This window comes from Lathamus discolor, chromosome 22, assembly GCF_037157495.1.
Source record: "Lathamus discolor isolate bLatDis1 chromosome 22, bLatDis1.hap1, whole genome shotgun sequence".
Lineage (NCBI taxonomy): Eukaryota > Metazoa > Chordata > Aves > Psittaciformes > Psittacidae > Lathamus > Lathamus discolor.
The window spans coordinates 739,965-761,083 of record NC_088905.1 but is presented as its reverse complement, the minus strand read 5'-3'; the positions used below and the strand labels follow the sequence as shown (position 1 = coordinate 761,083).

The 21,119-nt window shown below is 40.1% G+C and overlaps 1 protein-coding gene across 6 annotated transcripts in view; it reads right to left on the bottom strand.

Annotated features, from left to right (window-relative positions):
* The window catches only part of LRRTM4 (leucine rich repeat transmembrane neuronal 4), a 489,302-nt gene that overhangs the window by 431,688 nt on the left and 36,495 nt on the right, over window positions 1-21,119 (bottom strand). For 3 of the 6 annotated variants that reach the window (XR_010608124.1, XR_010608129.1, XM_065659276.1), the window contains exons 1-2: window positions 5,694-5,834; window positions 3,673-3,766 (exon numbers count right to left, since the gene is read on the bottom strand). The gene's annotated coding sequence lies outside the window, so the exon portion shown is untranslated. Of the gene's footprint in view, window positions 1-3,672; window positions 3,767-5,693; window positions 5,835-6,326; window positions 6,384-21,119 lie in introns of those variants that run through there. The other 3 variants (XR_010608126.1, XR_010608125.1, XR_010608127.1) reach the window with 2 other exon arrangements.

Genomic DNA, 21,119 nt, shown 5'->3' with positions numbered 1-21,119 from the left:
GCTGACCTGGGGAAAAAATGTCTTCCTGGGACTCTGAAGTAATACACTGCACTAAGACTTCAGGCACTGTTGTAAGTTTTCTTGTTTCTGGGTCAGAAAAATCATAAAGTTCAAGCCATATAGAATGAAAACCATAAGCCAGTTACACAGTTTATTAGCTTTAAGAAATCACACTTGAAATGAGGGCTCCATCAGGAACGTACAATCAAGTTATATGACAAAGGCAGGAGTAAAAATACATTTATTTGTATAGGTGTTTTAAAGAGGTGCCAGCTCAACTGGGGAAAAGGGAAGTGTACACTTGTGTCCTGGCAGCTTTGTAAGCCATGTCTGAAGCACAGCAAGCCAAACCACACAGGTTCTGCTTCTAGGGAACAACCACATAAATGGAGACTCAATTTTATTCACTGGCCCAACAAATCTCAGCACACTTCAGTTAGTCTAAGCCTAACACAGATTGCTTTACTACATCTGGGTACTAAAGGAGTGTAGGGGGGTTTCCCCTACACAAAGCCAGCTACAGCCTGCTAGAGTGACAACCCAAAGTGATGCCTTGACATCAAAGTTTTTCTGTTTCCCCTTTCTATATTTAGAAAAATCACTCTAAGTAATTTCAGATTTTGAAGGTGTGCTAATTTCAGATTTTGAAGGTGTGCTATCCCAGACATCATAGTATATAATCCCCCTAACTCTCAGCCAGTTCATCTAAAAAGCAGTCCAGGCTCTATCTACTTTCCAAAAAAAGGATTCACTCATACCACATATTAAAATCAAATCATTTCACTTTCACTGACTTAACCCAAAACATTCCTTACTCACTGGTCTTCCTAATTATTTTATTTGTTAAAGGAATTTAGATGTCGCACCAATTAGTACTGCACTACTACCAAACTTAAATGCAGACAGAGAAGACATTTGGGTAACATAGTTTTCACTCACATCAAGGCAAAGAGCCTAAAAAGAAAATCTCAGGCTGAGCCTCTTTGTTCCTTAAGTCTTTTCTCCTAAAAAAGGATCATAGAAGTTCTGTAACTCACAGGGGTGTTGTCAGAGTAAGTACATTTAAGATTAAGAGTTGCTTAGATAAGTATTGTCCTCCATTATTGTACTAAGATATCATTTCATTTATTCGAGCCTCTACAGAAAGCTTCAGAAATCCTGCAGTATACAACTAAAATGTTGAAGTATTCTTAAATCTTTCTAAATATATATTACCAAGAAAGAACGGTTTTGTGGCCAAGTGTAAAATAGCTTTGTTCTTTAAAGAAAATACAGCTCTTTTATAATCCCTTTTTATCATTCTCCCACTTTTAGCCCTGTGTTCATTTCCACTCTACATTGTACTAGAAGTCAACAGTGTAACTCAAAGCTTGTGAATATATGTTTGTTCAGTAAACAAGTTAAATGTGTTTGCATAACTCTTACTAAAAGAAGATTCAGCCTATACTGAATGGCTACACACTGCCCATTTTCCTCTGCAGATACATAGCAAAACTAGTGAGGGTAAAATAAACACATGGAAACTTTTTTGTGGTCTAACTATGAATCTTAGCACAGAGAGGAGGAACAAGCCAAATTATGCCAAGGAATGTGAGAACAGTGTAACAAAGCATCACTCATAAGATTCAAATATTTTCATGACAACTCTGCATGTACTAAATACAAGGACAAAGAGAAATAGGATGTAAATGTTTAAAGACTAAGAAACAGATCAGAAAAAAATTTTAAATACCCAGATTCTACTACTGACTGAAATGGAACCAGTTATGAGATACTGAAAAAGGTCAGTAAAATTAGTTCAGAAATCTTAAATAAAATCACATGCAAAAGCATTGGGTAGTGGCCTAGTTCTGTTTCCATTGAAAAAGTTAATCAAAGTACGCTATATTTCACTTCAGCTTTCATTTCCCTAGGGGTTTGGTATTTTGATAGTGTTTGCTTTGCACAAATGTTCGCAGAAGTACAGAAAAAAACTTGCCTAAATCTGTCACCTTCTAGCACATTCCATCAGGCATTCAGTGACTAAAACCGGTTCACCTCCACCCCTTCCCCCAAAACAATTCCATGAATCTTTGAAGCGATGAGGAAAGCTGCTTAGCAGAACACTATTATGAATGTATTTAACCTGCTTCTTACCAGTAAAACATCTAGAATGGACTGTCCCACCCACAACCAAAAAAACACACACGCTTCCTTTTTTCCTTTTTAAAGACTCCAAAGGCACCTATATTACAGGTAGACTGGGGCTGAACAACAGTCTGGAGCTATCCTTACACTTCTATCTGATCCACTGCTGCCTTATTCCAAGCTCCCTGCTGAATTCCTCCTAACTGCTCTCCCTCAGTGAAGGAAGAATGACATGGTCTGTGTGTAAATATTCCTAGTTTAAAGGCAGCTCTTTGAAGTTCATAATCTCTTCCCCCTTTCATACTGCTTTTCAAGAAAAGAACATGTGTGTAAATGCTTTATCATGGTGACTGTGACTTGGCATTGTCTTTGATACTGTCTCAGTTTGTGTTGTAAAGGTAACAACAATTCTAGTGCGGGGAACCTGGACAAGTCCCCACATGTTTTTTTCACTTCTCTGCTATTTATACCATCGGCTTTTTGCAAAGTGTTTACATGGAGTATTACTAGTGGTACAGGTTCTGTTAACACTGCAGCAAGGGCTGTTTCTTCCCTAGCATTCCCAAGGAGAGATGCAGTCCACGGGTAAAGCAGCAGTGTTCTTCCTTTCTTTTGCACCCTCATTTAAATCAGTAATGCCGATTTTATTGTGCAAATGGGCTTAATGCTCTTGTAGAGTAGGGCACAAGTGGCTAACATTAAAATCTCCACCTCTGCCTTTCCAGTTACCATAGCTGTATCAGAATATTGGGATACTTGTACAAGGGAAGTTATGCTTATACTTAGTCTCATTTACTACGTTTGCACTGTACTAAATGCAATTAAACATAATTACACACCATGTCAAAAACAACTGTAGCTAAGCAGAACTACCTCTGCTCCCACTCATTTTCTCCTTCTGTTAAGCATAAGCACTAAAAATCCTGCATGAATGCAAATGATGAGCTTATTTACTCAAAATGATTAATTACAGTAATAATTAATAACTGACCAATTTTAATAACAAACTATGATTACTGCAGCTCAGAAAACAGCATTCCAAGTACATCTGGGGAAAAACACTGTACATCAACATAAGACATACTTGTCACAACTGATTAAAGCTCGTCACAAGAATTCCTACAGGACCACAAACCAAACAAAAACCCCTTTCCAAAGAGTTCACTGGTTCTAAGGTCTCATACAACATTCAAAGACTTTTTGCCTACATCTGCATCAACAAAAGCACAACACAAGCTTACCTTTACCCAACTTCCAAAAACAGGGCTTTAAGAGTTCAGACTTCCACTTAGGTTCTCCCCTTAGCAAAGAGGAAAAAGACACTTCCCCAGCATTACCCTTGTAATTACTCTATGTAATGTGGTGAGTTGTAACATGTTTACTCTATGTAACCTTTAAATAGATAAATTTTGTTGATAGATTGTTACTTCAATTAGCTCGCTGATTTTCTATAATTACAATAGTTTGTCACTCGGTTGTTTTCTCTAATTTGTTGCCTCAATTACATAAATTACATTGATTCACAAAAGCATATTTATAACATACCTTCAATGAAGGATCTGCAAATGGAGCTCTCTATAGGCTCTTCAGCTCTTGGTCCACATGGTACATTTTCCATTATAAAGCATCCCCTCTCAGTCTGTGGGAGACAAGCAATAGTAACACCACTGACGACAACATAAAGCAAATATTCTTTATGCAAAACTTCTTTCCTCACTGCTTGCTATTTTGCCTAGCCTGTATTTTGGAACACGTCCTCTCCTTAAGAAGTAAAATTAAAAAAATTACCAGTTCTGTCTATGGCTAAGACAGGCACCGTTTATGTTTTAGTCTCAGCTCTGCCACCAACTTGTTGTGAGCCCCTTGAGAACTCATTCAGCCTTTTGGCATCTCAGTTAACTCAAGTACAACATAATTAATTCAAATATCTAATCACATATTCACTTTCATCAGGGGACCACAAAGTGACTCCCAAATTATTATTATCAATAGCTTCAAATACCAGAGGTCACAGCAATGCTGTTAGGCTGCTCAAGGCCATCATTTTAAAATGCTTCACTAAACAGATAATCTAAAACATAAGGCATGTTGGCTCAGCTGCTGAAATGCAAATGCCACCCAGAGCCCAGTCCTCTCCTGCGATGCACCTTCTGTCAACGCCTACATCAGGACAAAGTGAGCATGAATTGTTACTACAGCCAAAGCATAGAATCCTGCACCAAGCCCTAAAGTAAGCACAAGAACAGCTTAGGATTGTCCCAGCTTTCCCACATAATGCTCAATTTCCATATTCTCACATCACGCAGCATAATATCACGTAATATATTGCTACTACTAAAATAAGGGAAACTTAGTCATATTAAGGTTTTTTTATTCTTTAGGTTCATGGACTAAAGCACTCTGTTCTTCACCAAGACTTGTCAGACAGAAGTGAGTTGAGTGCTTCAGAATCATAGGGGAAAAAAAGTAAAACACACACACACACAAAAAAAAAATCCCAATTTCTTTCAAGCTTAAGCTGTACCATACAAAGAAATGTGACCCAAAAGTAAATTAGAATTGAGAATGGCTTTCCGTCAAACACAACATCAATCCTATAACCTGTAGCATTAATAAGCTTGCATAGACCTTTCTGCTGAAAAATCAAAAAAGGTCAAAAGAAAATGAAAAAGGATTTACATAGAACTCTTCTCTTCACGGATGCTATTCTTATTCATAGCAGTGCAACTCTGGAGTCTTTTGCTTTGGAGAGACTGAACTCACACTAACACAGTTCTGTGGCAGAAGTAACCTCAAATAAAACCTCAATCTTTACCTCAACATATTTTACCTTTTGATTCAGCAGGTTACTTAACAGCTTTGGTAACAGTAGAAAGAAATTTTAAAGTGATTTGGTTGATAACTTCAAACTGAAACAGAGCCATGAGAAAGACCCACATAACCTCCAAGACATGGATTCAATTTGACTATGCTCAGCATGTACTACCCGCCCAGAATAGCTCAGTAATTGTCATGTTGCCCACTCACATGCCATCTGGATGCCTGCCCCAGAGCATAGGTGCTGAACAGGAAGATTTTCCCTTGCAGCATGTGCAACATCACAGTGACGGTTGGCTCATCAGCACTCAGTCACCTCTCCCCAACACCAGAGCCCACGCATTATTGCCACATGCTGCTTCGCATCCTCTTCCCCCCTTGGGTATCAGAAAGACTCAAGTGTTGTTATTACTCTTTAATGTTGCTTTTCAAGCTTCAAGACAGATAGCAATTGCTGTACATTGCTAATCCCTAACCTCTTGGCTGGATTACCTTTTGGCCATGTTTTCTCTTTCAGTATGTTATTAGGAATAGGAACGGGAAGCCTGGATTTTCTCCTCCCAACTGTTCTCTTCTTAAACACCAAAACAATATTGTAAAAATCCCTCTTGCCCACACATACACACTCCATGCTCTATTTTGACATGATTTGTCCAGTTTCTATAAGTCAGAACCACCTAACTATGCCAGTCTGCATGGGCTGCAATGAGGAAAGGCCAAATGCTGTGTCAGTAAAACACCCGGCTCACCCGTTGTGCCTCCCTCTGCGATCTCCACTCCTGCCTCCTCCTCTCGCCGGCGTCACCCCGTGTGAGGGCCCAGGCCCAGGACACGGCGGCCCCGCCATGTGCTCCCTCCCCGCCGACGCCTCAACCCGACACGGCGGCCATTTTGCGTGCTGCTGTGAGGGAACCGGCGGGAACCGGCCTGGGCCGGCTCGGCCTTCCCCCACCGGCCACCGCGGCCGGCCCGAAACCGCTCGCTGCAGGCAGCCGGGAGGCGAAGCTCGAAGGTTGGCTCTCTCCTGTTCAGGTGCTGCCACCCGCTGTCCCGCAGCGGTCCGAGCAAAACCAGCGCCGGCAGCGGCTCCTCTGCTACTACAGAGGAGCAGCGAGTGCTCACAGGAAAGGGGTTTAACCCTCACCGCGTATAAACCAGACAAGGGCTGCCCAGCCACTAGCCTTCAACACAGCTGCCATGGCCGCGCCTCACAGGCAATACAACCAGCCCCAGCTGTGAAGCTTCCCAATTTAAGTCAGGTAACTTAACCTTTTATGCATTCTTCAGGCGAATACGGCTCGTTTACACATTATAGACACATCCTGCCAGCTATCACATCTAACAGTGGGTGCAAAAACCTCACTGTGGTTGGCTTGACCCACCAAAGCAACAGATACGCAGTAGAGACGCCCAAGATTCTTTCTTCTCTTCCCAACTCATGGATGCTTTGGAAAACAGTCGGGATCTTTAATTACGGCTTTGTTTTGAGCCACCAGCTGCTTCTGAACACTGCAACCACCTTGAAGCATCTGAATTAGAGGCAAACGTGTTGTGTGTCAGCTTCTGGAGATAACAGCTTTATTATGAAAGCCTGTGTTGTGTACTCACACCTTTCCAACAGCTGAGGAAAGTAATAACCCACTTTGAGAGTAATAACCCACTTTGTTCATATTATCGGGGAAATAATAAGAAAACAGCAAAGGAAGGTGTTTACAAGTCAATGCTGGCTCTCTGAGGCCACAGTGGTCTGGCAGAGGACAACAGCATGTAGTGTTGTAGTAAAGAGAAGGGCTAGTGCTCAGAGCTGCTTATGATCCTGCAAGCCCAGGGCTCTCTGGTTTATACCTGGTTGGGCTGAATCTCTTCTGCTCTAAACAGAAATAAACAATTTGAATTAGGTGGCTGGGCTCCTCCTCGCTCAGTGGAATGAGCTCTGGCATTGGGTGGAACCCACGGAGGGACTACCCGAGGTGCTCTAAGCACAGTCGTTTCTGCACTATGGAGGTGTAAAATACGAACTCACTCCTCTAAAGAAGATAACAAGGTTTTATTGAGGGACAAAGTCAATAAAGCAAAAGCAACAGCGCTGGGTGCATGACCGTAGCCAGAGGTATGAGTGATTAGTATTTGTTACAGGTTTATATACTTTCACTATTGCATTAGTTACATACATATTCATAATTGCTGCATATAGGCAGGGAATATTATAACTAGCTCCAAGAACTTTTTATCATAAGTCTCCTCCTCTTGGCATCTGCGCACTGCTCTCTGGTGATTGTGGGCAGGGGTCTTGAGGATGAAGTAAGCAGTCTTCCTCACAGTGTGCTTTTCACCTTTGGCACAGTTGGATGCCCCAGTAATCACACAACTAGCTGAAACCAGCTGTATCTGTGATTCTTCTGATAACTAGCAAAGATTTAGAACAGTGTGACCTTCCTGCAAAATTTATTGCAGGATGGGCAGACAAAGAGTATCCCAAGCTAGCAGATGTTTGGGAGGCTCTGTCTCTAACTGATAAGTAGAATCATAGAATCATAGAAGAGTTAGGGTTGGAAAGGATAGTAGAAGGATGGTGTGAAATAACTCATTCATATTTAGTGGGGCCACTAAATCCTGTTATCTCACCACAGACTTACAACACAAACATTGTTCTTTAAAGATACTTTAGAAGACTAGTGTGAAACAATTAACTCATGTTTAGTGGGGTCACTATATTCCACAGACTTACAATAGAAACATTGTTCTCTTTCTACAACCTAAGTTAAGCTAAAAAGTACTTTCTGTTTTCCAGGCACTAGCTTTTCATATATCAAACCCCCACACACACCTTTCTTTTACCTTTACAGATTCTTTTGCTATGTGACTCTGTTTTGCTCAAGAGTTCTGACCCTTTTTAACTTGTCTAATCTTGTGTCTTTAGAGAGCTTTGTTTCTGTTACTGTAAACTCATACAGTTATATCCACATAACCACACCTATGATTTGCGAAAGCCAATACATTTCTGTGTTTATCACAGAGGGAACCTCAGTTTGCTGAGTGCTCATGTTCAGTATGAAGCCCAGCCAGGGAGAGTTCTCTCTCATACTTTAAAGGACACTGGATGAGACGAGCGTAACTACAGCTTGGCTACAACACTGCTTTGAGCTGCAGTTCCATGGCAGATGAAGTGGATCCATTTCAAACAGCTAACCTGGCATAAAACTAACCCCACCAAAGCAAACAGTAATTAGCTTTCTGATAAGCTTTCTGACCTCCAGCAGGTCTACACAGGGTCAGAGAAGCACTTGAGCTGGCACAAGTGAGGCTAGGGGACCACAGCACCCAGCAGTTAGATTAGCACATTAAAGGAAAGGCAGACCACTACAGAGAGCTGCAAGCTTGAAGTAATGATGAAAGTTTATGATACCATACCCACCCTGGAAGAACTCCAGGATTCCCTCTAAGGGACTATATATTCTTTATAATGAAGCTCTTCAGAGCTGGGATTGTGTCTGTCTGTGAGGAGAAGGTAGCAATAAGAGAAAGTGGTAGAGAGGATGAAATACTGGATGGAGACAGAAATGATCTGGGTCTGAGCCTGTTTCCAGCTGAGAGAATTCAGACACTTTTATTCACATATTTAGAATGAAAAGGAAAAATTCCTTCTGCTGCCCCGTTAAACTGGGGTCCTGAAGTTGTTCAGGACCAGAAGGGTTTTCCAGTGCCTGCCTCAGCTAGACACCATTTAAAACACACTAAAGCAATATTAGAGATTTGCAATGAAGAGAGAAAAAATACTGGAATACAGCTTAAGAAAAAAAGTGGCTGAATACAGTTTGTATACCACAAGAAATCCAATTTGGAGCCCAAAGCAGAGGAGAAAATGATAAAGGTAATATACTTGACAAAGTTTCACAGAAAGATACACTGGAGAAATCTATCCAGACCATTTATTCCTCTGTGAACAACTGGATAGACTCATTACAGATTCTGCCTTTGTTGCTCTATAGAAATGAAAATGCTAATTAGTTTACTTGAAGTTTAATTGAAAATTAATAGAATTTCACTAGAGATTTGCAGAATAGGACTAGAGTTAAAATGACATTTGATTAAAGTCACACTCAAAACATACTCAAGGACGTTGTGAAGACAGCAGCAATGGCATTCCTTTTTAAAGTGGAAATAAATATTTATCATTAGTAGCAACCATTAACAAAACTCACTGTTTTTAAAGGAGTACAGTTATGTGTCGTGATACTTCAGCAAGCCTGTGCCTTTCTCAATGCCTGTGCAACTCAAAGGGGAAAAGAAACCCAGAACTTGTTCCTTTCCCTGATTAACAACATCTCTTCATCCCTTGTTGTGTCTTCAGGGACACTCCTCCAAGCAGCCCTACCTTCCAGCTGTCATTTCTCAAACAAAGATCCTGCAGTTTGATGGAGTTAATGAAAGAGAGAAAGATAATTCACGAAGAGCTACATTTCTGGTCTTTGGGTGAGATGAGGCTCCTCAATAATTGCTCAATGCTTATAAACATAAGCAACATCAACAGCTGAAGTAATTCAGAGGAAATGTAGTCATCAACTTTGCAGGCACAGATTCATCATCATATGAGACCATTAAAGGACTGGTACCAGGGTAAGACTTGGCCCTTTTAGGAATCTGAAAATACAGAACAGAAAACTGTAGTGCTGCCAGGTGGGTTTCAGTGTAACACAGCTTCTGGTTCTAAGGGGCCTGGAGCTTTTCTATTAAAAACAAGATGGGGGGGGGGGGGGGGGAAGGGAAGGGAAAAAACAAAATCTCCAAACTATACCAAATTCCATGCTTACTGCTGGGTTTTTATTAGCTTAATCTAAATGCAAGCCAGGCCCCACTGCTGATTTGCATAACCCTGCAGTACTGGACGCTACTGCAGAACCTGGAAAATGCAAGACCTTGACTTTAGACTGTAATTGCAGCAGTTGTAGCTGACTGGGTTAATTCCATGAACACAGACCCTTTGCCCTTAAAAATGTAGAGCATGAGTCACTGTTGAGAAACAGCTTTCTGAACAGTCTATTGAGTACCAGACTCTGGCTGCCAGACTGTAGGCTTGGATCTTAATATTTTTAGGTTCTAATGAAGTTCAACCTTTGACATGGATCAGAATAATCAAAACAATGAAGAAGAGTAATCAGTGTAAGAGAGCACCAGAGTTTTGGACCAGTTGTATTAAAAACTGTACTTGAAGCACCATCTTTGATTATTTTTTCTTCTGAAATAAACACATCACACAGCCACTCCATTTCAGTCCTTTTTGTTTTGTGAAGCTTTGGTAATAGATGCTTAAAATTGGTAAATGATGCAATAGTGGAATAATTTGGGTTAGTGAAGCAAAAACACCATACAAGGTACATCCATCTTCTTGCCATCTCTAATACATTCTACTTGAAGTCACTGCCTTTATCCTAAACAGGATATTTCACAAGGAAGATGAGTTTGCAAGCTTAAGAACGGAAGCCTAACCAAGATCATACAGGAAATTTCCAGGAAAGTCTTGAACAAATCAATTGGAATTTGTCCAGTCATCTGTACATGACAGATGAAAACTTCCTGTTTTCTAATGCTTGAGAATATAAGGAGGACTCAACTGTGAAGTGAGCCACTTCCTCTAAAGAAATGAGGTCAGGCTATAAGTTTTTCCCAAGCAGCATTCTTAGACACTTCTATTGCCACTGACTTGGCTATCTACCTTCATAAAGATATAGAAAACTAATAAATATTGAACTCTGTCTCACAGTAACAATGCAATTGGCACATGTTCAACAATGGTATTTTCACAAAAACGATTTAAAAGCATTTCAATAAATGCTTTTAAGAAGAAAAAAAGCGTTGGCCGACTGCAGAAGAATCTGTGTTCAAATATCATCAAATACCGGTATGATTTGAGTGTAAATACCTTTGTGGAAATTAACTGGATTAACTCAATATTCATTTGATTGACTGAAATTAAATTCCTTTTATCATTACTATGGTAACTATTTGGATGGCATTTGCTATTTACTTGAAACACGTTACTATTTCAATACTATTATGAAAAGTGGGTCATCTAACTGCCATCTCCATGAATACATATATACACACAAATTCTCCACGCCTGCGTTAATTGCTTTCCTTTCCAGTCAAAGCTAAATCGGCACTAAAAGAAAATACCTATTGATCTGAAGCACGGGGCTCATCCATTCTGAATATTGTAAGTAGTAGGCTCCCCAGAAAATAAAGACATTCTCTTACATTATCAGTTGCAATAGCGTTAGTATAGAATCCCTTCATCAGTTTTCCTGGGAGGTCAAAAGAAGAGAAGAAATTAAAGACTTAGCAGAAGTTTGAAAGTGTGCTTTAACTATGCCATTTCTGTTAATGATAATCCTGGGGTTTTCAGGATATTCAGTGGATTTTCTATTTAAAGACCTGCTTGGGCACCCACATTTTCCAAGGAACTGGCAAAAAGACAAAATCTCCAAGGTGTGCTGATTAGGTAACTATGAACAGTGTCACTCTCCAGCCCAGTAATGGCTGGGACATGGACTAGAATTTGAATCCCACTTTAAATCTCCTGTTTATAACCTCAATTTTCAATAGTTGGGAATCATTAGCTTTTACTGCATACAAGTTGCCAATACTTACAGTGACAGAGGATTAATGTCAACTCATAAACCAGCCAACACAAAATTGTTGCACCCCAGGTTTTGATAGACTGGCAGACATTTGTGTCTAAAATCTGTGCTTCCAGTTTTCCACTCACTATTGCTTGTGTATAATTTTTATTGCTAATAGAAGGAACTTAGAAAAAGTGTGTACCTTCAATGTAATTTATAGCAGAAACATGCACTGCCAAAGCTTTAACTTTCATTTCTACAGAGGCTCCTTTATTCTATTTCAGCATTACAAAGAGTCAGGAAGATTCTCTATCAGAATAATAGCCTTGATAAAAATGGGTTTCAGGTCTATACAGTCTATTCCCCACAACTAAATTAAACAAGGGTGAAGCCAGTGAGCTTTGCATCTCTGGGGTCAAACAGAAGTAATTACATTATAGAAGTCTATTTCTTCTCTGAGTACTTTCTCCATCAGGATGAGTTCAATACACAGTAGGGCCCTGCATATTTCATAATTTTAAGACTACAAAGCACCTTCTCTTTCTAGTAAATTCGTTTCTGGTCCTACATCCCAGAGAACACAAAAGTGCCTGTCTTGTCTCTAAACTACCAAGTAATCTTTTGGCACACAAACACATCTTGTCCATCATCTTCTAATGTAGTAGATAAGAGATGCAAGCCCAACACTAAAGCCTCAGCTCACTGAAGTCGTAGAGCACATAAGAAAACTTTAAAAAGACACAATAAAGATACCGCATTTTTGCTATGATTTACAGAACTGGATCTCTCATCCTCTAGAGAATAGAAGACACCAGAATTCAAAATTGGTCTATCGTTAAGAATTACAGTTAAAGCACTATCTATATCAGGAAACAAATGTTACTATTCCTTTCGCCAACTAACACCCCCTGTCTCCTAATACATCTCTGCCCTGCAATTTGGCCTTCTAGAAATAACTTCCCAGAGAAAAATGAATCAGAGAGGTGTGAGAGTGCTAAAACAATTCTCAAGAGTTCCCAGATGAAAAATGTCTGAGTATAAATCACTGAGAAACTCCACAACTATTTCTCCTCACACAAGAAGAAAGTTCAGAATTGGAGAGGTTCCTGGCAAGGACTGGCTGCATGCTTCTGCTGCGACTCAGGCTTGTAAATAGGCACTAGAATAGAGATGAGTGACAGTTGTAAAATAGATCTTGGCCAGGTTAAAATCCAAGGAGTCCCTTATTGTGTATTAAATTATAGCAGTAACACAGTCCCAGTACAATCTTGGCCATCAGTAGCCAGCATACGCTGAACAGAGAAAAAGCCCTACATAAAATTCCTTTACATTGTCACTTAAGGAAGTAACACATTTACAGTTTGTGTCAGGAATCTAAATCCTTGAGCTGCCATGGTATCCTCTAAATTCTCAGCAATGAACAAGGGGAGCAAAGGAATTTCTGAAACAGTTTTTATTAATTCCCCCTAATTTCCTTTGGGTTTTAATTCTATTTTCATACTTCTTTTTCATGCCTGTCTTTCGTCAAGAAAATGAAGGCAATGTAAGTAAACAGTACAGAATCAGTTCTCCATCCCTCATTGTATTTCGCAACATTCAAGCTACTACCTTAATCTTCACAGCCCTTACTGAACTTCAGAACCTCCCTTCTCCAGATCTCCCAAATTAATATTGTTTTGCTTCATGCTACTTCTTTCCCTCAGCTTTCATTTCAAATTCATGTGATTGTTAAAGCCTCTTATTTCACTGTTGTGCTGCATCTGTTCCAGGGCCAGATTTCAGCCTTCTACTCAAGTTTTACACATCACAGCTTAACCTGTTGGATATATTTTGGCTATAACAAAATCAATCTTTGTTTTTCATTAACATTCATCCTTGTCTCTTAATCAGAGGACACAGTAACTACCAGCAATGAACTTCATAGACTTAAGGTGAAGGTTAGACTGAAGAGGATCCATATGGGACATTTTGCACTGCTATGACATCCATCAGAGTTCACAAACAGGAAGCTGTACTAATTGAAGCTGCTGTACAGATTGTACCACAAATCCCTCCTTTTAATATCCAAAATACATCAGTGGAAGGAAAAGCCTCATGCAGTTTCTGAATGAAAAACTGTGAATTTCAGCTCCAGTAATGTTTAATCCAATGAGTTTATGATGGCAGTGCAGCATAAAGAATCAAAACACCCAAATTAGATGCAGAGACTCAGGGCAGAAAAGAACTCGCCTGCATGAAGATGCTCATTGCCTTTGACTGGTACCATAAGCATTCTTCTAATTTAGAGCACAGTACATACTTCTTGTCGGTGTGTACCTGACCTAAAACATTTTGCTCTTTAAATATTTCATGAGTCCCATCATTGGGAAGTTATCAACACACCACTGGTATACATGACGTGTTTGAATTCCATTGTCCCAGAAGGCACTCGCTGATCACTAGACTTCTAAGTAGAATAACCCAAGTGGTACATGAATCTTTGATCAAACATGAAGAGCTGGTGTTAAACAGCTGTAAAAAAGGCAAGGAAGAAACAGCGAACAACACATTACTCTCTGCTAGTTAGACTATGGGCTTCATTTTCACGAGGGCCCTGGGAAAAGAAGAGCTTGTTTGGAACTACTTAGAAATTACAAAATAACTTAATAGACATCCGTAGATTTATTTTAATAAACATTTCCCTTTTCAATTGAACATCTTTTCTAACACACGTACATTACATGGACAAACCAAGGTGATGTAGAATCAGTCACCATCAGCACGATGAGGACTTCAGAGTTTCACTTCACACTTTGGTATGCTTTATTAAGTGTCACTGTGAGGGGGACACTGCCACATGGAATAGGTCAGCTGCCCCAAATAAACACTCATTTCTTTTTCCAAGGCATGGGGTGGAAGAAAACATGAATGGAGATCTGAGAAGAAAGCACAAAAGTGGCAGGATGGCACAAGCAGCAACAGATTTCACAGCAGTGAGCAAGGCTTAGAAACTCCACGTTTCTGAAAGGCTCCTCGCATCTCATTTCTATGCGCAGCATAGGTATGTGTATAACACACACACTCCTAAGCCAGCTGAGGATCTGCTGCCACTCAGCTTGGTAAAGAAACAGCACTGCTAATGGGAGAAACTCACCATCTTAAATCATAAAGTGACTATTCCCAGCGCTGGCACTGACCAGCCATGGAGTCTCAGATACAACAGTACTTGTATTCATTCCTTTCACCAGGTGTTTCCTTTGTCTGTTTAAAAGCAGCACCTTCCCTCCCCAGACCTTGTGCAGATGCACACTCAGCACGCTGTGCATTGAGGCCCCCTTGTTTTGTGATTCTGGGAGTGAACATAATACAAATCATTAAATAGCAGTAAAATGGACAAGAGCAGTAATTATACCATCTAATGTGAGATCTGAGCTGGGCAGTCTGTGTACATTATCACAGCCATTCAGTTCAGAACATCTTAACAACAACATCCTCTTATGAATATGCCTATGCAAGGTCAAGCAAAAATAGGAGCATGGTGAGAAGGAAATCTTTAAGATGAGCACTCAGGGAGCCATCACTAATACAGGCAACATCGAGCACTCAGTGCAGAATACAGGGTGCCCAACTGAGTATTCAAATATAAATTGGTCAACCAGGAACATTTGAAACCAATTACTTCTTTCGCAAGCAATTGTAATGGAATGATTATGCAGGCGGATGGAAAGGAGAGAATTAAATGCATTGGAGGAAGCGTGGGAGGACAGCAGCTCACTCAGTAATAAGATGTACTGTGTGCTTTTAATAAATAGCAACAAATTGCACGTATCCAGTTAAAGTCAAGCAGTGAGGCAAGTACTTTCCTGAACTCAGTCCAAAAAACTATTCTCATCCTTGTTGGCTTCAGAAAAAAATTACCATTTCAGGGAGCATGAAGGTGCCAGGGTATTTCTCGTTATCTGACATATCACAGGAAAGGGAGCTTGTCAGCAGCTCCTCAGTTTGAGTCATCAGTACTGAAATGGCTACCTTAAAATACTTCATTTTCTACTAGATGATGCATGCATGTGTGTGATTCTGAAGGGGGGTTTAATGCATGTTACAAAAGATTTATTTTTCTAAGCAATGCAGCAGTGAAGCACGAAGTTCTCAGGAGAGACTGAGACCAGGGCTCATCCTGAAGCTCAATTTAGTAGTGGTTTAGGTCTTGGTTTTATTATTATACATAACCTTTTCACTCCATCTGACATGAAACAATTCTGACAGGTTTATTAAAACCTTTTGTTATTACACTTGACATTTAGGAAGGGGAGATGATAAATAAGCAGAAGAATGACACGTTTGCCAGAAAGTCAGACTCTGGTGAGAGCCTTCTCCCTCGCCTCCTTTGTAAATGAGATCTACCCTCTTCAGTCAGGCATCTCTCTAGGAAAAAGTAGTTTTTCTCTACTTGAACTACTAAGTTTGATCTTGCTTTTGAATTCCAAACATTGTGACTTCTCTGCTTTCAAACCACAGAGGGCTTAGGCAAGTAAAGATTATTTTATTTAAGGCACAAGGCAAAGGGCAGCAAGTTTTACCATAGTAAAATCATGCTGAAATTTAATATAGTTTGACACCAACTGAACTGATTTGAATTGCGTATTGCCTGAGCTGCTCTTCATTAGCCATTAAACTGCAGTTGCATAGGGAGCAACATGGGGAGCATATCACTCTCCAGTACACACATAGAATCATAGAATAGCTGAGCTTGGAAAGGACCTTAAGATCATCTAGTTCCAACCTCCCTGCCATGTGCAGTGACACCACATACAGAAAGCATGCAATTAATTCTGTATTATGAATTGCATATATATAAATACTGTATTGCTCCACAACTACATACTAGAAAATTACATTTAGTAAGTAAAGTACTGCAAACCCAAAATTTGAGCCACAAATAAAGAATTAAGAGTAGATGGTTTTGGAGCACACCAGATGTGCTCATTAGAAACCATGTAGACACATGCACTGGTTCAAAAATCACAGCACCAACATTTAAATCACATCAGATGGGCATCACAGTGAGCTCTACAGACCTAACCCCATGCAAATACAGGCTTGTTCCCTTTCAAGGGCAGGTGAACAGGAGGCAGGGTGGGCTTTGGTCTTAACCCAGCCCAAAGTCACAACATGAACATGAAGGACACCCAGATTACAGAGGTCAGAGTGTTCACACATCTCCATATTTGCCAAGTCCTAAGCAGCTTTTACATTAAACTATAAAGTTGAATTATTTTTCCTTTCAGTTTATGTTTTAAATAAAGGAGCCTGAGCATTTTTCGCATGCTGCCAAGGAGATGCTTTGTTTGCTTCTGCCTGTTACTGTGTTTTGCCACTGCTGTTTAATACCTCCTGGGTCTCAGTTCTCTGATATTTCCACATTTCTATGTTCTGGTGCTTTGGGAAGGCAGAGAAAAAAGCTTGAGGAATCCAGACTGGCAAGTGATATACCACAGCGAGCACCATCCTTCAGGCTTTGTTGCTGACCAGCTGTGTGAGCAGCTCAGAGATGCTTTTCTCCTTCTATGCTTTATTTCTCTAGTTAGGTAAGTGCAGCACAACAGGAGCTGTCATTCAGTGTATGTTTGTACACAGCATCTATCTTGGGGATCTTGATCAGAATCAGCAGGCACTACAGTAATAAACAAGCAAACAATAGGGGATATTCATTTTGAAATATATAAATTAATCCAGAGGCCCATCTCCTACATACACTTAGCTTCCACTTAGATTGTAAGCCCAGTGTGAGAAGCCTTTTTCTTCCTGTCTCTGTGTATAGAGCACAGGCAAGAACCTCTCTGTCAGTTCCATCAGTCACTGCTCTGTGAGCTGTACCTGTACACTGTGCATGTAAAACCACAGTTTTCTTGGAAGGGGCTGATATTAGGCAATAAAGGAGAAGAAACCCAGACAAGTTCGGCACGGCTCTGGTGCAGTGTTAGCAAATCCAGCCATGCTCATTATTCCCAGTTAAAAACGACTGCAAGAGACTTGCTTGGATGGGCTCATCCTGCCATAGAGAAATGTTTAGAACCCCAATACACATGGGGTTGCATTTAAGTTTCAGCACATTTTGGTTTTTGCTAGAGTAACTACAGAAAGCAACAAAAAATGGTGAATAGAAAGAAATGTGACATCCCCAAATGTCGCCAGGAACATGGAGCAACTCTAAAGATCTATATTTATCACCAGTTTCTTCCAGTGACTGCATTCTTTAGCAATTAGAGCTGGGTTGATGAGTTATTTCCTTGGCATTATTGTATTATTTAAAGGATGTTAAAGCATCACAAATGAAAGTGATCTATGCCTGAAAATGTGCTTTGGGCAAGCGAAACAGCTCTGCGTTGATCAAGTTTGTTACAATTTCTATGGCATTTTCTAGTAGAGGAATAAAGCCTCAACCATGTTTCATTTTGAGTCAGCATTATCAAAACAGAATCCTATCACATTGCTCAATAAAAGTGCTTTGGAGAACCTGAATTCATGAGAGCTTGAATAAACTGAGTACTTTGCTTTCAAGTACCAAGAATTAAGTTCTGGTTTTGGTTGTGTCTAATATTGTGAACAGGCCCAAAAGGACAAACCTAAATAACAGAGGAGTAATACAGCTGAGCAAACAGTGTGAAGTTTGTACCACCTGTATTGGGAATGAAGGATGCTGAAAATGCGCAATTCCTGAAAGTGTTAGATACTCAAAGTTTAAAGAAAAATTTGATAACAATGTACGAAATATTGATGTTTTCTGTATTTAGAAGAATGTCAGAAAGCATCCAAAGTTTACTGAAAATCCATTTGTATAAAAACATAACTGTATACTGAGAATCATTCACACTGAGAAGGAGGCAGAGCAAAGAGAACACAAATCCCAGGTGCAGTTGCATTATAGCACCAGCATCCGCAGATCCTGGAGTTTGCATTAGGGAAGGATGTAAACAGCCAGCCAGCAAAGCATGACAAGGATATTTTCTTCCATGTCATGCTTAAAAATTGCAATAAGACCATTTCAAAGACACCTTAAAGACCCTCAGAATTTATTTTGATGGAATTTAACCATTCAGTTTCCAATCATTTTAAGAACTAACTCTAACATCTGCACCCTGTAATGCTTCTTGAGCAATGAAAAATCTCAACATAATCTCAAGTCTGCGTGAAGAATGATGAGCCTTTGACGCTTGCAATAATGCTAAATACAGCCATAGTGAGATCAGAATTACTACTGCCTTGGCAGTGCTAGAAATACTGGTTTTAGTTGTTACAAATTAAACAGGAAAAAAAAAATTAACATTTACCTTACAGGAATTTTGGCTTTTCCTAATAGGAACTTTCCAAGGACTGGATTCTTCAGCTCTAAATATCCTGACGTTTAACACTACTGCTTTTAAATTGCCCTTATACCTGGTCATAAAAGTTTATTCAAAAGACAAATTTCATATCATCTGTAATCATACAGCACATCCTGAGGTCACATTATCCTCTGCCGCAGAGACATTCGTCTGCATTTCATATGCAGATGCCAATAACAGAGACTGAAATCATATTAAATACTGAGACTGTCATAAAAGCATATCTAGTAGATAAAGAAAACTTTTACAAGCAGTGCGATGGGCAAAATCTATGACAGGAAACAACCCAGGTTATCGTACCCATTCAGCGCCAAAAGATGTGCACGCAGATGCCTTTGAAGTGATGGCCTTTGGCATCTTGCTTTAAAACTGAAAGTAATGAATCTATGAGAGAAAACAAAGCCACCAGGTACTTAATTTGTGCATTCCCTTGACGATCCAAACCTTTGATTCATAGTAATTTCGATTTAACAAGCTATGTTCTCGTCCCTAACCTAATCTTTAAACACTAATATCATTGTGGAAACATGGCAGAAAATGCCCATTATTCCCTGAAATATAGTTCCAACACATGTACTGGGATAGGGATAGATCACTCTTAACACCTACTCTTTCCAACTGTCTGCTCTATGTCCTGCTGCAGTCACCCAGAAATCAGCACAAATAAAATGCTGCTGAAAGAAATTATTTGATACTTGCCAGCCACTGGCTCTCAACCTGTGCTGTCCAAGAGAAAAATCACACCAAGTATCTAAACAACTGTGGATCCAACATCATCAACCATTGACACATACACAGTAGGATGTACAATCCCATGCCTGGGAGGGTCCTGAACTCCTAAGAACCAGGAAACTATTTGTATGGAGCAAAGGAAGTTTCCTTTTTGCTTATCAGTCATTCAGTGCGTTGCTATCAGATAGGTCACGATGACTGAAGAGGTCTGTCCTAGGACTAAATGAAAGGAATTGGTAATGAAACAACATTACAACATTGATGAATCACTTAAAAAAAGGAAATTAAAAAGAAATTCTCTTGGCAGATGGAGAAGTCAAACAATCAGTACCAGAACAGTGATGCACCAAATGAAGGTAGCTGGATTGTCATGGAGCTTAAGGCCACAACCATGCAAAGGTGTGAGTATCTGTGGATTTGGCCTCGTGTGTACTGATCGTAGTGGGATTAACTGCCTATCAGTTGGTACAGATGGTGAATTGTTATTTTTATTAAAGCACAGAAGTTACAGAATTCCAAACTAAAAATAATCAAAAGACTATTTCTGTAAGTTGTACTTCTATGTCTCCAAGTTTGAGTTGTGATATCTAATACTTTGCTGTATGTATGGGGTCTAGAACACTCACATCAGTCTTCTGAAGGGGTGAATTTCTTTCCTGTTCCCAAAAAAGCAGGTCTCAACTTTGAAGTGGTTGGCATCGACCAAAAAGACTGAGGATTTGCATTGTAATGACAAGGAAGCTCACAGGGAGAGTGATGGTCTGGCAGTAAACAAGCTGGATAGACAGATGATTTGTATTACTGAATGAGTGGCTTTTCCTTTTACTCAAGACTTCTCTTACTGTTCCGTCAGCCAGGGAGATGACTCATTAATCCGGTGTTTTGTGTTATGTTCTAAGTAGCCTGGCTGTATCTCCTCTGTGTTTTTAAACTGTCAGTTAGGTGTACAAAGCCATTCAGAAAGCTGGGGGGATGCTGCTAATTATCTCTGAGAACAAACAACAGTCCTCAGCTGGAGCAGCTCAATGGGAAAGTCTTTGTTATTTTTAGTACAAAGTCTCTCCTGCTTCTCAGACTGTTTTAAAATATTGCTTTGTTCTGCATATTGAATTGTTGGAGCCTGTGCTGAAGTGCCCCCAAGTGGGAGTCAGGACCACGTCCCTTGGTTCTGGCATTCACCTGCAGCAGCTCAGAGCCAGCTCTGAGACTGTGCATAAATAAATCCCCTCACCAGCCTAAATTTTTAAGATCAAAGCCCTAAAAGGTGGGGGGGGGGGGGGGTGGCAATGCTCTTAGAGTCAGTTAAAACTCATGACTGAAGAACAGGTACAGCTGCCACTGCCTGAAACTTTGGACTTTTCCAAACATAAGTTTGGAGGAAAAGAAAATCCAGCTGCAAAAAAATCCAGCCTGCTATTCCTCTTAAGAATATCATCACGCCACAGGGTTAAATGGGATG